Source organism: Ornithorhynchus anatinus, chromosome 11 (genome assembly GCF_004115215.2).
Source record: "Ornithorhynchus anatinus isolate Pmale09 chromosome 11, mOrnAna1.pri.v4, whole genome shotgun sequence".
Taxonomy (NCBI): domain Eukaryota; kingdom Metazoa; phylum Chordata; class Mammalia; order Monotremata; family Ornithorhynchidae; genus Ornithorhynchus; species Ornithorhynchus anatinus.
In genome coordinates, this window is record NC_041738.1 from 9,668,790 (window position 1) to 9,683,103 (window position 14,314).

The following is a 14,314-nucleotide window of genomic DNA, read 5'->3' on the forward strand; positions in this document are numbered from 1 at the left end:
CTTCCCAATTCAGAGTAAAATAGAATTGATAGTCATGATTCTTGTCCTTAAGGAGCTTACGATCTAGTGGGGGAGACAGATGTTAAAACAAATGATAATAATAATAATGGTATTTGTTAAGCACTTACTATGTGCAAAGCACTGTTCTAAGCGCTGGGGGGATACAAGGTGATCAGGTTGTTCCACGTGGGGCTCACGGTTTTAATCCCCATTTTACAGATGAGGGAACTGAGGCACTGAGAAGTGAAGTGACTTGCCCAAAGTCACACAGCTGACAAGTGGCAGAGCTGGGATTAGAACCCATGACCTCTCTCCCAAGCCTGGGCTCTTTCCACTGAGCCACGCTGCTTCTCTGATAGCAGGCGTAGCAGCAGAGTATAAGGATATTGTAAATGGTGTCATACTGTACTCTCCCAAGCTCTTAATACAGTTGTCAGCACACAGTAAGCCCCTAATAAATACGATTAAATGAATGAATGAATGTATACAATCAAGCATTTCCAGATTGATTTCCCCACGACCCTGGTCATGCTCTCCACTGCTGCTACTTTAGGACTTCTGTATAGATCAGTACATTTATGTAATCTTCATTCTTAGATTTTTGGCAATGAAAACCTAGACTTTCTATCTAAATTGTGTTTATCCCAACTCTTGTTAAACTGAAACAGAAGCAGTGTTACCTAATGGATAGAGTACTGGCCAAGGAGTTACAGGACCCGAGTTCTAAACCTGGCTCTGCCACTTGTCTGCTATGGGACCTTGGGTAAGTCACTAAACTTCTCTGTGCCTCAGTTACCTTATCCAAAAAAAGGGGATTAAGTCTGTGAGCCAAGCTGGTTAGGTTGTATCTCCCCCAGCATTTAGTACAGTGCCTGGCGCATAGTAAGCACCTAACAAATACCATTAAAAACATAAAACAAAAAAACTGTAAACTCCTTGAGGGCAGGAATCTTGTTTTACTCTTTGTCATTCTCAGCATCTAGTACAGTACTCTGGACATACACTCAGGCCATATGATACAATTTTTGGATTGTTTTGACACTTCATTTTCCCTCTCTCCTTCCATCTGTCTTTTGACTATCTTACTTCTCCCTAGCACCTCCAGCGAGATTGAATTAGGGGAGGGAGAGGAGATGAGCCTCGAATCAATCAATTGTGCAATTCTGTCAGCAGCTCTGGTGAAAGGTTTCTTGGGGGAGGGGGTTGGTTAAAATAAGGTCTCGTTATTCTTTGAGGAATTGATCCATTAACACAGGAAACCAAGAGTCTACTATCCCAGTGTGACAGCAGACTCTGTCCTGTTAGAGGGACTGTGTTTCATCCATCTTTTTCAGGAAGATTTGGGGTGGAAGTGAAGGGATAGCAAAGCCTGAGGGATAAATAGTAGCAGTTATAGTAATAGCATTTATTAAGTGCTTACTGTGTGCAGACCAGGGTACAAAGAGCAGAGAGAAAATTCACAGGTCGGTATTAAATGTTGGCCCTCTTCCTCATGGGGCTCGATAGCATTCCTTAGGCATAGAGTGAGTGCAGTGCACTTCCTAAGTACCTGGACTTGGGTTAAGGACTCTGGGATAAGGATAAAACCATGAGATTTTCACCCAAACTAGTTCCTCACTCTGTCAACCTTTCAACTGATTGTAAACTCCTTGGGGTTAGGGATCCTGTCTACCAAGTCTATTGTCTGCTCCCAAATATTGAGAACAGTGCTCTGTAAACAGCAATTGCTCAGTAAATATCTGCATATGTTCAGTAATATATATATCTGTGATTTATTTATTTATGTATATTAATATCAGGTTTAGGAGTCAGAGGTCATGGGTTCTAATGCCGGCTCCGCCACCTGTCAGCTGTGTGACTTTGGGCAAGTGACTTGACTTCTCGATGCCTCAGTTACCTCATCTGTAAAATGGGGATTATGACTGTGAACCTCAAGTGGGACAACCTGATTACCCTGTAGCTACCCCAACGCTTAGAACAGTGCTCGGCACATAGTAAGCGCTTAACAGATACCAACTTTATTATTATTCTTATTCTTGTCTCCCCCTCTAGACTGTGAGCTCTTTGTGGGCAGGAAATGCCTGCCTGTTGTTATACTGTACTCCCCCCAAGCATTAAGTAGAATGCTTTGCACACAGTAGACGCTCAATAAATACAATTGATTGAATGAATGAAATGCTACTGATTGATTGATCATGAAGAATCGAGTGTCTTTACATTTGGATCTGTTCCCTTCAAGCACTTCGTTACTCACCCCACCCTGAGCCCCCCGGCACTTCTGTACAGGTCCTTACACTCTGGCCTTGCCTCTACTCCAGTTGTGATATTTGTTCAGCTCTTACTGTGTGTCAAGCATTGTCAGGATGGACACAGTCCCTGTCCTACATGGGGCTCACAGCTTAAGTAGGAGGAAGAGCGGGTATTGAATCCCCATTTTAGAGATGACGAAGCTGAGGCACAGAGAATTTAGGCAATTTGCCAAGGTCACACAACAGGTAAGTGGAGGATCTGGAATCAGAACCCAGGTCCTCTGACTCCCAGGTCTGAGCTCCTTCCATTAGGCCACGCTGCTCCTATCTGTAATTTATTTTAATATCTGTCTCCAGACTAGTCTGTAAGTTCCTTATGGGGAGGGATCTTGTCTGCCGACTCTATTGTATTGTTCTTTCCCAAGCCCTTAGTGTAATGCTCTGCACCAAGTAAGCGCTCAATAAATACCACTGATTGAATGATTGCCTACGGGTGCAAAGCCTTGTATTATAATAATAATAATAATTCTGGTATTTGTTAAGCGCTTACTATGTGCAGAGCACTGTTCTAAGCGCTGGGGTAGATACAGGGTAATAAGATTACCTTAACAAATACCAACATTATTATACAGGGTAATAAGATTGTCCCACATGGGGCTCACAATTTTTAATCCCCATTTTTATAGATGAAGTAACTGAGGCCCAGAGAAGTTAAGTGACTTGCCCAAGGTCACAGAGCAGGCAGGTGGTGGAGTCGGGATTAGAACCACGACCTCTGATTCCCAAGCCTGGGCTCTTTCCACTAAGCCACGCTTATGAAAGGAGTGCAATAGAGGTGAAAGACACAACCTCCGGCTTCAAGGAGACATTTTCCAGGTTCAGGATATCCAGATGATAGTGATGCATGGCGTGGAAAAGGAAACTCCCTTTTTCCTCTGTTGCCCCTCCCTTCCCCATTGCCCCGATGCTCTACCCCCCTCCCCACCCCGCAACACTTGAATATATATAGACACATTTATTATTGTATTTATTTTATTAATGATTTGGATATATCTATAATTCTATTCATTTATATTGACACTATTGATGCAGGACAGGGATCTTGGGGAGGGGGCTAAGGACTCATTCAGAGCTAATCAGCTCATAAGGCCTAAGCGCTTTCAAAACCTTATTGAAGGCACATCTCCTCCAGGAAGCCTTCCCTGACTGAGTCTTCCTCTCCTCTTTTCCCACTCCCTTCTGCTCTGCTCATTCTTGCTCCTTTATTCATCCTCCCTTCCCCACAGCACATATGTATATATTTATATTTTTTTTATATTAATGTCTCTCTCCCCCTCTAGACTGTGAGTTCATTGTGGGCAGGAATCTGTTTGCTGTTATACTGTAGTCTCCCATGCCCTTATTGCTTCATTCATTCAATTATTCCATTGTATTAATTGAGCGCTTACTGAGCACTGTTCTAAGCACTGGGGTAGAGAAGCAGCATGGCTCAGTGATAAGAGCTCAGGCTTGGGAGTCAGAGGTCATGGGTTCAAATCCCAACTCCCTCACATCTCAGCTGTGTGACTTTGGGTAAGTCACTTCACTTCTCTGTGCCTCAGTTCCCTCATCTGTAAAAGAGGATTCATAATAATAATAACAATGTTGGTATTTGTTAAGTGCTTACTATGTGCCAAGCACTGTTTTAAGCGCTGGGGTAGATACAAGATAATTAGGTTGTCCCTCCTGGGGCTCACAGTCTTCATCCCCATTTCACAGATGAGGTCACTGAGGCAAGGAGAATAATAATAATAATAATGATAATAATGATGTCTCTATTTGTTAAGCGCTTACTATGTGTAGAGCACTGTTCTAAGCGCTGGGGTAGATATAGGGTAATCAGGTTGTCCCTTTGGGGCTCACAGTCTTAATCCCCATTTTACAGATGACGTCACTGAGTCCCAGAGAAGTGAAGTGACTTGCCCACAGTCAACCAGCTGACAAATGGCAGAGCCGGGATTAGAACCCGTGACCTCTGACTCCCAAGCCGGGGCTCCTTCCACTGAGCCACGCTGCTTCTCCTGAAAATGTAATAATAATAATATTGGTATTTGTTAAGCGCTATGTGCACACCACCGTTCTAAACGCTAGGGTAGATACAGGGTGGGCAGGTTGTCCCTCTTGGGGCTCACAGTCTTAATCCCCATTTTACAGATGAGGCCACTGAGGCCCAGAGAAGTGAAGTGACTTGCCCACAGTCACCCAGCTGACAAGTGGCAGAGCCGGCATTCGAACCCACGACCTCTGACTCCCAAGCCGGGGCTCCTTCCACTGAGCCCCGCTACTTCTCCTGCAAATGTCCTTTCCAAGCGTTTAGTCCAGTGCTCTGCACCGGGTGAAGCGCTCAATAAAGACGATTAATTGATTGAATGAATGGGTGACTGGCTCAATACAGACGAATGAATGAATGAACGAACGAACGAATGAATGAATGAGGCCGCCCCCACGGAGCCCGAAGGGCCCCGCCTCTCGAGCCCGAAGAGACGCGCTTCCTGATTGGTCGACGATACGAATTCAGCCTTGCGCCGCCAGAAAGCTGCTCGCTGATTGGCCGGGGTCGACGGCCGGCGCTGGCCCTGCAAGCGGCCCTTGGCCATCGTTGGCCTCCGAAGGAGTCTCCATCAGGCCTCCCGCTCGACTCAGATCGCCGCCCCGCCATCATCACCATGATCGTTCAATGCCGGTCCGCCTGCTCGTCCCCGAGCGAGCCGCCCCGGCCCATTAGAGGGGGCCGCCGCCGCCCAGCCAATCAAAAGGCAGCCGGGTCCAGTTGCCGGGAAGGATATGCTAATGAGGCCACGCCCGGTCTGCGGCTCCCACTCTGCGGCGGGAAGAACCACCTGGAGGCGACGGGGGGGGTTTGATTTCCATCCCCCCCGGGGAGGGCGGATCGGAGAGCCGCCGACCAGCCGGCTCCCCTCCGCACAAGTCGTGTAAGTAGCCGAGGGGCCGAGGGGCCGGGATAAGCGAGGGTTCGGCTCACTCCCTGGTCAGGCAGGGTGTTTGGGCTTTTCTTAGTCCCACCCAAAATGGCGCCCAGCTCGTTCCGCGTCTGGTAGCCCGGCCGGGGCCAACCGACCGCGGCCTCGGGTGGAGGGGGTGGGGGGAGAAATCCCGGCGGCACCGCCCGATGGTACAGTCCAGCCGGGGCTGGGACGCGGCACCTCGCTCGGGGTGGCGGGGGGGGGGGTCAAACCAACTGCGCCTTTCGGGGGGGGGGGCTCCCCCAAGGGGCCGCCGTCCTCCCCGGCCGGGCGCCTTCCCGCCCGGCGCCTCCGGCGCCTCGTCGCCCGCCTCCTCTCCCGCCTCGTCGCTGGGGGCCGGCGTCCCCCCCGCGACCGCCGAGTCCGTGGGCCGGCGTGGGCCGGTCCTCCCCCTGCCCCGCGTTGGTTGGGCCGGGCCGTTGGGCGGCTGGCGCGCCGGGCGGGGACGGTTGGGCTCGCGCGCCGCGGAGCCGCGCGCGCGCGCGCCTCGTGGTGGGGGGCGCGCGCGCCAGGCCTTCCCCCCCCCCCGCCCCAGGTTCTCCTCACCCCAAGGAGGCCTGCGCGAGGCACTTCACACCTCCCCCCCCAACTCCACTTCGAAGCCTTATTACTACTAATTATCATCATCCTCATAAATAATAATAATGTCGGTATTTGTTAAGCGCTTACTATGTGCAGAGCACTGTTCTAAGCGCTGGGGGAGATCCAGGGTCATCAGGTTGTCCCACGTGAGGCTCACGATTAATCCCCATTTTACGGATGAGGCCACTGATGCCCAGAGAATAATAATAATAATAATGTTGGTATTTGTTAAGCACTTACTATATGCAGAGCACTGTTCTAAGCACTGGGGTAGATACAGGGTAATCAGGTTGTCCCACGTGAGGCTCACAGTCTTCATCCCCATTTTATAGATGAGGTCACTGAGGCCCAGAGGAGTTAAGTGACTTGCCCAAAGTCACACAGCTGATAAGCGGCAGAGCCGGGATTTGAACCCATGACCTCTGCCTCCCAAGCCCGGGCTCTTTCCACTGAGCCACGCTGCTTCTCGATCTCAGAGAAGTGAAGTGAAGCTCACAGGCTTCATCCCCATTTTCCACATGAGGTCACTGAGGCCCCGAGAAGTGAAGTGACTTGCCCAAAGTCACACAGCTGACTGGTGGCTGAGCAGAATTCAAACCCATGACCTCTGACTCCCAAGCCCGGGCTCTTTCCACTGAGCCATGCTGCTTCTCTAGATCAGCTATAATGATAGCGTGGCTCAGTGGAAAGAGCTTGGGCTTGGGAGTCAGAGGTCATGGGTTCGAATCCCCACTCTGCCACTGGTCAGCAAGGTGACTTTGGGCAAGTCATTTCACTTCTTGGGGGGCCTCAGTGACCTCATCTGGAAAATGGGGATGAAGCCTGTGAGCCTCATGTGGGACAAGCTGATTACCCTGGATCTACCCCAGCACTTAGAACAGTGCTCAGCACATAGGAAGCGCTTAACAAATACCAACATTAGAATTATTATAACGATGACATTTGTTAAGCACTTACTTGGCGCTGAACACTGTCCTAAGCGCTGGGGGAGATCCAGGGGAAGGAGATTGTCCCCCGTGGGGCTCACTTTTTTTTTTTTCCCAATCCATATTTTTACAGGCAATGTCCCTGAGGCACAGAGAAGTGAAGGGACTTGATGATGATGGTATTTGTTAAGCGCTTACTATGTGCCAAGCACTGTTCTAAGCGCTGTGGGGGAATACAAGGTGATCAGGTTGTCCCTTGTGGGGCTCATAGTCTTCATCCCCATTTTACAGATGAGGGAACTGTGGCACAGAGAAGTGAAGGGACTTGCCCAAAGTCACCCAGCTGACAAGGAGCGGAGGGGGGCGATTAGAACCCACAACCCCTAACTCCCAAGCCCGGTCTCTGGCCACAAAGCCATGGTGCTTTATTGAGCGCTGACGGTGTGCCAAGCGCTGTGCCAAACGCTGGGATAGTTAGGTCATCAGGTTGACCCATGTGGGGCCTCCCAATCGTAGCCCCCTTTTTACGGATGAGGGAACTGAGGCATAGAGAAGAGTAATAGTAATGATGGTATTTAAGGTGCTTATTATGTGCCAGGCACTGTACTAAGCACTGGGGTGGATACAAAGCCCCTGTCATGCATGGGTTCCTAGGCTTAATGCCCATTTTGCAGATGAAACAACTGAGGCGCAGAGACGTGACTTGCCCAAGGCCCCACAGTAGGCAAGGGGTGGAGACAGGATTAGAACCCATGACCACCTGACTCCCAGGCCTGTGTTTTAGCCATGAATATATAGATTAATAATAATAACTTAAGCTCTTACTATATGCCAAGCATTGTTCTAAGCGCTGGGAGAGATAAGAGGTAATCAGGTTGTCCCACGTTGGACTCATTTTACAGATGAGGTAACTGAAGCCCAGAGAAGTTAAGCAACCTGGCCAAGGTCACCCAGCAGACAAGTGACAGAGCTGGGATTAGAACCCACATCCTCCGACTCCCAAACCCATGCTCTTTCCACTAAGCCATGCTGCTTCTCTAACTTAAATACCATTATTATTATTAATAATGTGCATATTCATAGTGGTAAGAGCATGGGCCTGGGAATCAGAAGGTCATGGGTTCTAATGGTGCACCCGCCACTTATCTGCTCTGTGGCCTTGGATAAATCACTTCTTTGCGCCTCAGTTACTTTAATCTGTAAAATGGGGATTAAGACTGAGCCTAAAATGGAATAGGGATTGTGTCCAATCTAATTATTTTTATTCACCCCAGCGCTTAGTACAGTGCCGGGCGCATAGTAAGCACTAAACAAATACCATCATAATAATCTGTAATTTATTTATATTAATGTCTGCCTCCCCCTCCAGACTGTGAGCTCGTTGTGTCTGTTGTTATACTGTACTCTCCCAAGCGCCTAGTACAGTGCTTTGCACACAGTAAACACTCAATAAATATGATTGAATGAACGATTGCCTACTTAATGGGGATTCTGGGCCAGAGCGGTTGTTCGTCCCTTGTGGTCTGTGGGACCCCAAACTCGAGGGAGGCCTTGACCGGACCCCGATTTTCCCGGGAGCGACAGCTGTTGGTGTGATCTTTGCCCCCCCCAGGGGTAAAAGGACATTTGGAGTCGGGAGCCTCTTTCCCTCAGTGGATGCTGGGAGTGGGGAGGGAAAGGAGAGTCAGTCAAACTAAGCTACTTATTGAACGCTTATGTGCAGATCACTGTACTAAGCGCAGGGGAGGGTACAATATACTCCCTGTCAGCGGGAGTGTCATGAGTTGGGGGCTCCGCAGTGGGTTTCTGTTATGAGAAGCAGCATGGTGCTGTGGATAGAGCAAGGACCTGGGAGTCAGAAGGTCATGGGTTCTAATCCAGGCTCCGCCACTTGTCTGCAGCGTGACCTTGGGCAAATCACTTCACTCTTCTGGGCTTCGGTTACCTCATCTGTCAAATGGGACTGGAGTCTATGAGCCCCATGTGGGACGGGGACTGTGTCCAACCCGATTTGCTTGTATTCACCCCAAGGCCTAGTACAGTGTCTGGCACTTAGTAAATGCTTAACAAATACTGTAATTATTATTATTATTCTAATTATGTTGGTGGTTTCCCGGTGGGTTTCAGTTGGTAAAAGCCAACTCCCACCCAGGTATGTTGCCCAGTGCTGGAGGTTAGGCGTAAAAATTGACCACATACAATAAACAGTCAATGGTATTTAATCAATCAGGGGTATTGAGCGCTTACTGTGTGCACAGCACTATACTAAGCGCTTGGGAGAGTACACTACAACAGAGTTAGTAGATACGTAGTAGGTGAGAAGCAGCGTGGCTCAATAGAAAGAGCACAGGCTTGGGAGTCAGAGGTCATGGGATCTAATCCCGGCTCTGCCGCTTGCCAGCTGTGTGACTTTGGGCAAGTCACTTACCTCCTCTGGGTCCGTTACCTCATCAGTAAAATGGGGATGAAGACTGTGAGCCCCACTTGGAGCAACCTGATCACCTTGTATCTCCCCCAGCGCTTAGAACAGTGCTTCGCACAAAGTAAGTGCTTAACAAATACCACCATTATTATTGTTATACGTTCTATGCCCTGTCAGTGGGAGTGTCATGAGTTATGGGTGCCACAGTGGGTTTTTGTTAGGAATTGGATCGACAGCGGGTATCAATTGGTCCAAGCCAAATCCCACCCAAGCACGTGGCCCAGTGCCATCGGCCAGGCATAAAAATTGAGCGTGTACAATAATCAGACAATAGTATTTAATCCATCAGTGGTATTTTTTGAGCACTTAGTGCAGAACACTGTACTAAGCCTTGAACACGTCCTACCTTTGTCCTGGAATGCCCTCCCTCCTCACATCCACCAAACTAGCTCTCTTCCCCCCTTCAATAATAATAATAATGTTGGTATTAAGCGCTTACTATGTGCAGAGCACTGTTCTAAGTGCTGGGGGAGATACAGGGTAATTAGGTTGTCCCACTTGAGGCTCACAGTTAATCCCCATTTTACAGATGAGGTAACTGAGGCACAGAGAAGTTTAAGTGACTTGCCCACAGTCACACAGCTGGCAAGTGGCAGAGCCAGGAATCGAACCCATGACCTCTGACTCCCAATCCCGGGCTCTTTCCACTGAGCCAAAGGTCTACTGAGAGCTCACCTCCTCCAGGAGGCCTTCCCAGACTGAGCCCCTCATTTCCACTGCTTCTCCCCGCCCCACAGCACCTGTGTATATTTGTACATATTATTCTATTTTATTAATGATGTGTATATATCTATAATTCTATTTATTTTGATGCTCTTGATGCCTGTCTACTTGTTTTGTTGTTCGTCTCCCCCTTCTAGACTGTGAGCCCGTTGTTGGGAAGGGGTTGTCTTTTTCTGTTGCCGAACTGTACATTCCAAGCGCTTAGTACATTGCTCTGCACCCAGTAAGCGCTCAATAAATGCGATTGAATGAATGAATGAATCTACATCTTAAAATTTCTTACAGGGATTGTCGATGGTTTTGTAGTTTGTGAGTCTTGCTTTTTGGAGGGGAAGGGAGTGAGCTATGGGGTGGCTGTCAACTCAAGTGGTTGTCATGGAAGTATCCTGTGGCATGTAGAGTCCCTTTAAAGGAAGGGTTTTTTGGGGGGGGGGGAATGACACCCTTTTTAAGGAACAAGAGAACTTATAGTTCTTTATTTTTGACAATGTGTGATTGTGTTTTGGGTACCCGTAGAAACCTGTTTTACTCACCGTGCCCCTGACAGTCATTTCATTAGACTTATTCATTATGGTTGAAGTCAGCCTGATTGATTTAGTTAAATTGTATTGGGAACCCAGAAGACACGGTGGTAGAGCGTCAGGATAAATGACAGGGGTGGCGTATCGTTTCCAGAAACATGAAATAGCATAATCAGTACTTGATTGGAGTACTGGTTGAGCCATAAATGGATCTGTAGTTCCACTGATCTTCCATTCTAGAAGTGTTTGCGATGTACTTTTAAAAATAAAGTTATTGGCATACAAGGGGTTCCAATTCTATAATAAAATCTCAACCCCATTTTCATTTTTCCTGGAAATAAAGCAAAAACCTCCTCCAAAAATAATTTAGGCTTTCAGATCCAGCATTTTGAGTAAGATGGGTTAGCGATGATTTAACTCTGCATAAGAGGCAAAGTGAATTCTGTTGTTCTCATGTTTCCTGCAACCGTGAAAATAAATAGTGTGAACTGTCCCTCTTCTCCACCACTGAGTGGGATTCTTGTTCCTTTCCATCCTGGGTGTAGTTACCACATTCAGGGCTTAACCTGCTGACACTTTAACCGGGAGATAGTGGAGGCAAATGGGAATAAGAAGCTACCTCTGTATGTCATGATTAGCATGTATTCGCCCCAGCGCTTAGTACAGTGCCTGGCCCATAGTAAGCACTTAACAAATACCATAATAATAATAATAGTTATTATTGTATGTTCAAAGGCAGTTAGTGAATTAAATCTGTGTGCAAGAATCCCATCCTTAATAAGATGACATGCTAAGGGTCATGTTGGTTTGAACAGTAGATGATTTTTACACCCTGTTAAAAGCGTGCTGTTTTTATTTTTACACTTTATTTATTAATTCAGTGTATGAACTAGCTGGAAACATGTTGCTTTGAGGATGAAATGCCAAAGAAAAAAGACTTAACCGTCTTTCTGTGGCTTTGAACGTCTCCGAAATATTTTGTAACCCCTGTGAAAGGCTAAGGTTATGAATCCAGCATTGTATCACTTATTTCCAAAATAAGAGTAGTTTAAAAATAATTCAAGTCTATTAATAGCTTCTGAGGATAGAGCATCAAAATAACAGCTTTCTTCATTGAGGGGGATGGGGTAGAATTAAATAGGGCGGGGGACCAACGTTCCCTTAGATAAAGGACAGTAAACTCGGCTTTAGACTGTAAACTCCTTGTGGGCAAGGGAATTTGTCCCGTTGTCGTGTTGTACTCTCCCAAGCGCTTAGTACAGTGCTCTGCAAACAGGAAGTTCTCAATAAAGAAATTGATTAAAGTGAAAAAGGGGAAAAGAATGGAAGCCAAGTCGGTAAATATTTTTAGAAGTAGTTAATTCGCTTTGTCTGCCAAAGTTATTGTTCTAATTCTCATCCTCCTCCTTATATTGCCTCTCTCCTCTCCCTACCATTGAGTTTATGTAATCCTAAAGAATCTGCTGAAATGGAAGATGCTGTAAAATGCTAAATTCCTTGTGAATGTGGTAAAAAGTCTATTGGTGAAGATGAGATTTTTGGAAGTGCTTAGAAGTTGGAAAAGAGCGGTGGTTTGTATATCAGAAACAGCGTGGCTTAGTGGAAAGAGCATGGGCTTGGGAGTCAGAGGTCATGGGTTTGAATCCTGGCTCTGCCACTTGTCAGCTGTGTGACTGTGGGCAAGTCACTTAACTTCTCTGTCCTCAGTTACCTCATCTGTAAAATGGCGATTAAGACTGTGAGCCTCACTTGGGACGATCTTGATTACCCTGTATCCATCCCAGCGCTTAGAACAGTGCTCTACACAAAGTAAGTGCTTAACAAATACCAACATTATTATTATCCATGTCCCCTCTTCCTGTTTTTCTCCCTGAACCCTTACAATCTAGCTTCCGCCCCTCCATTCCCTGGAAATTGCTCCAAGATCATCAAGCGCCTTCTTGCCAAACTGCAAGAAGGACCAGGGAAGCCAGAGCAAGAGGGAAGCAGCATGGCATACTGGATAGAGCACGGACCTGGGTTCTAATCCTGACTCTACCACTTGTCTGCTGTGTGACCTTGGGCAAGTCGCTTCACTTCTCTGAGTCTCAGTTACCTCATCTGTAAAATGGCGATTAGGACTATAAATCCTATCTGGGACAGAGACTGTGTCTAACCTGATTAACTCATATCTACCCCAGCGCTTAGAATGGTGCTTGTGCTTGACGTACAGTGGGCGCTTAACAAATCACCATCGTCATCATCAAACCCAATGTTCTCTACTCCATCCTCATTCTCCTGATCACTCAGCTGCCTTCAACACTTCTCCTGCAAACACTATCTAACCTTGTTTTCACTGATAACTGTTCTGCCTTTGTAGCTCCTTCTCAGCCTCTTTCCCCAGCATTCGGGGTTCCTGTCCGTTCCCCATCCATACCCTCATTCACTCCTGCAGCTTTAACTATCAACTCTAACCCGATGTTTCCCAAATCTCCCTCTCCAGCCCTGACCTCTCTTTCTTCCAGCAGTTTCCTCTCATTTCCTCCTGACTTTAGGGCATCTCTACCCCTCAAATTTTAACTCATCTAAAACCCAACTCCTCATCTTCCTACCCAAACCATGTCTTCCCCTGGACTTTCCCATCACTGTAGACAACAGCACTATCTTCCCCATCTCACAAGTGTTTGACGCGTAGTAAGTGCTTATCACAAGCCTGTAACCTTGGCATTATCCGTGCCTCATCTCTCTCTCATTCATCTTGGAGATTCTGTCAGCAAATCTTGTCAGTTCTACCTTCACAACATCACTAGGGTCTGCTCCTTTTGTCTTCATCCAAACTGCTCCTATGATGATCCAAGGATTTATCATAATCCACCTTGACTACATTCTTTTCGTGGTATTTATTAAGCACTATATGCCAGACACTCTACTAAGTGCTGGTGGAGATCCAAGGTAATCAAGTTGGACACAATCCCTGTCCCACATGGACCTCACAGTCTTAATCCCCATTTTGTAGATGAAAACTGAGTCAAAACATTCCTTGCCTCCAGGTGTAGACAATATAATATTTTGATTAGTACCCTTATTGCAATTCTCTTCCTTGCTTTCTGATTAGTGCTTGGCACATAGTAAGTGCTTAACAAATGCCACCATTGTTGTTATTATTATATTTATTTCTATTAATGTCTGTCTACCCCTCTAGGTAGTAAGTTTGTTATTCATTCATTCAATTATATTTACTGAGCACTTACTGTGTGCAAAGCACTGTACTAAGTGCTTGGGAGAGTACAGTATAACAACAAACAGGCACATTCCTGCCCACAATGAGATCACAATCCCTCTAGAGACAGACAATATATATAAATAAATTTATTTACACATATTCACTGGGATGGGAGGGAGGAAGAATGAAGGAGCTAGTAAGAGCTGCATGGAAGGGAGAGGGAAAAGAGAGGAAGGCTTAGTCAGGGAAAGCTTCTTGGAGGAGATGTGCCTTCAATAAGGCCTTGAAGTGAAGGAGAGCAATTATCTGTCTGTTATAAACACAGAACACGTCTGATAATTCTGTTCTATCGCACTCTCCCAAGTCCTTAGTGCAGTACTCTGTCCATAGTAAATGATCAATAAATAACCCTTAAATGATTGATTAAAGGCGTAAAAATAAGTCTGAATTTCAATTTAAGAAGATGAGCTAGGACACATGGTCAGAATTCCTAAGTGTCAGATAAGCTTTATAAGGTGTTTAATTTGAGTTCCCTGGAGGAAAGGCCCCAGGAAAAAATAATTACATTTGAGAGACAGGATTACAACTACTAAACTTTTGTCATAT

At 46.7% G+C, this 14,314-nt stretch overlaps 1 protein-coding gene across 2 annotated transcripts in view; it reads left to right on the top strand.

The window, feature by feature from the left end:
* The first annotated feature begins 4,888 nt into the window (after positions 1-4,888).
* Positions 4,889-14,314, top strand: part of PRDM10 (PR/SET domain 10) — a 110,759-nt gene continuing 101,333 nt past the window's right edge. The window contains exon 1 of one of the 2 annotated variants that reach the window (XM_029075121.2): positions 4,889-5,221. The gene's annotated coding sequence lies outside the window, so the exon portion shown is untranslated. The remainder of the gene's footprint in view (positions 5,222-14,314) is intronic. The other variant, XM_029075122.2, reaches the window with a different exon arrangement.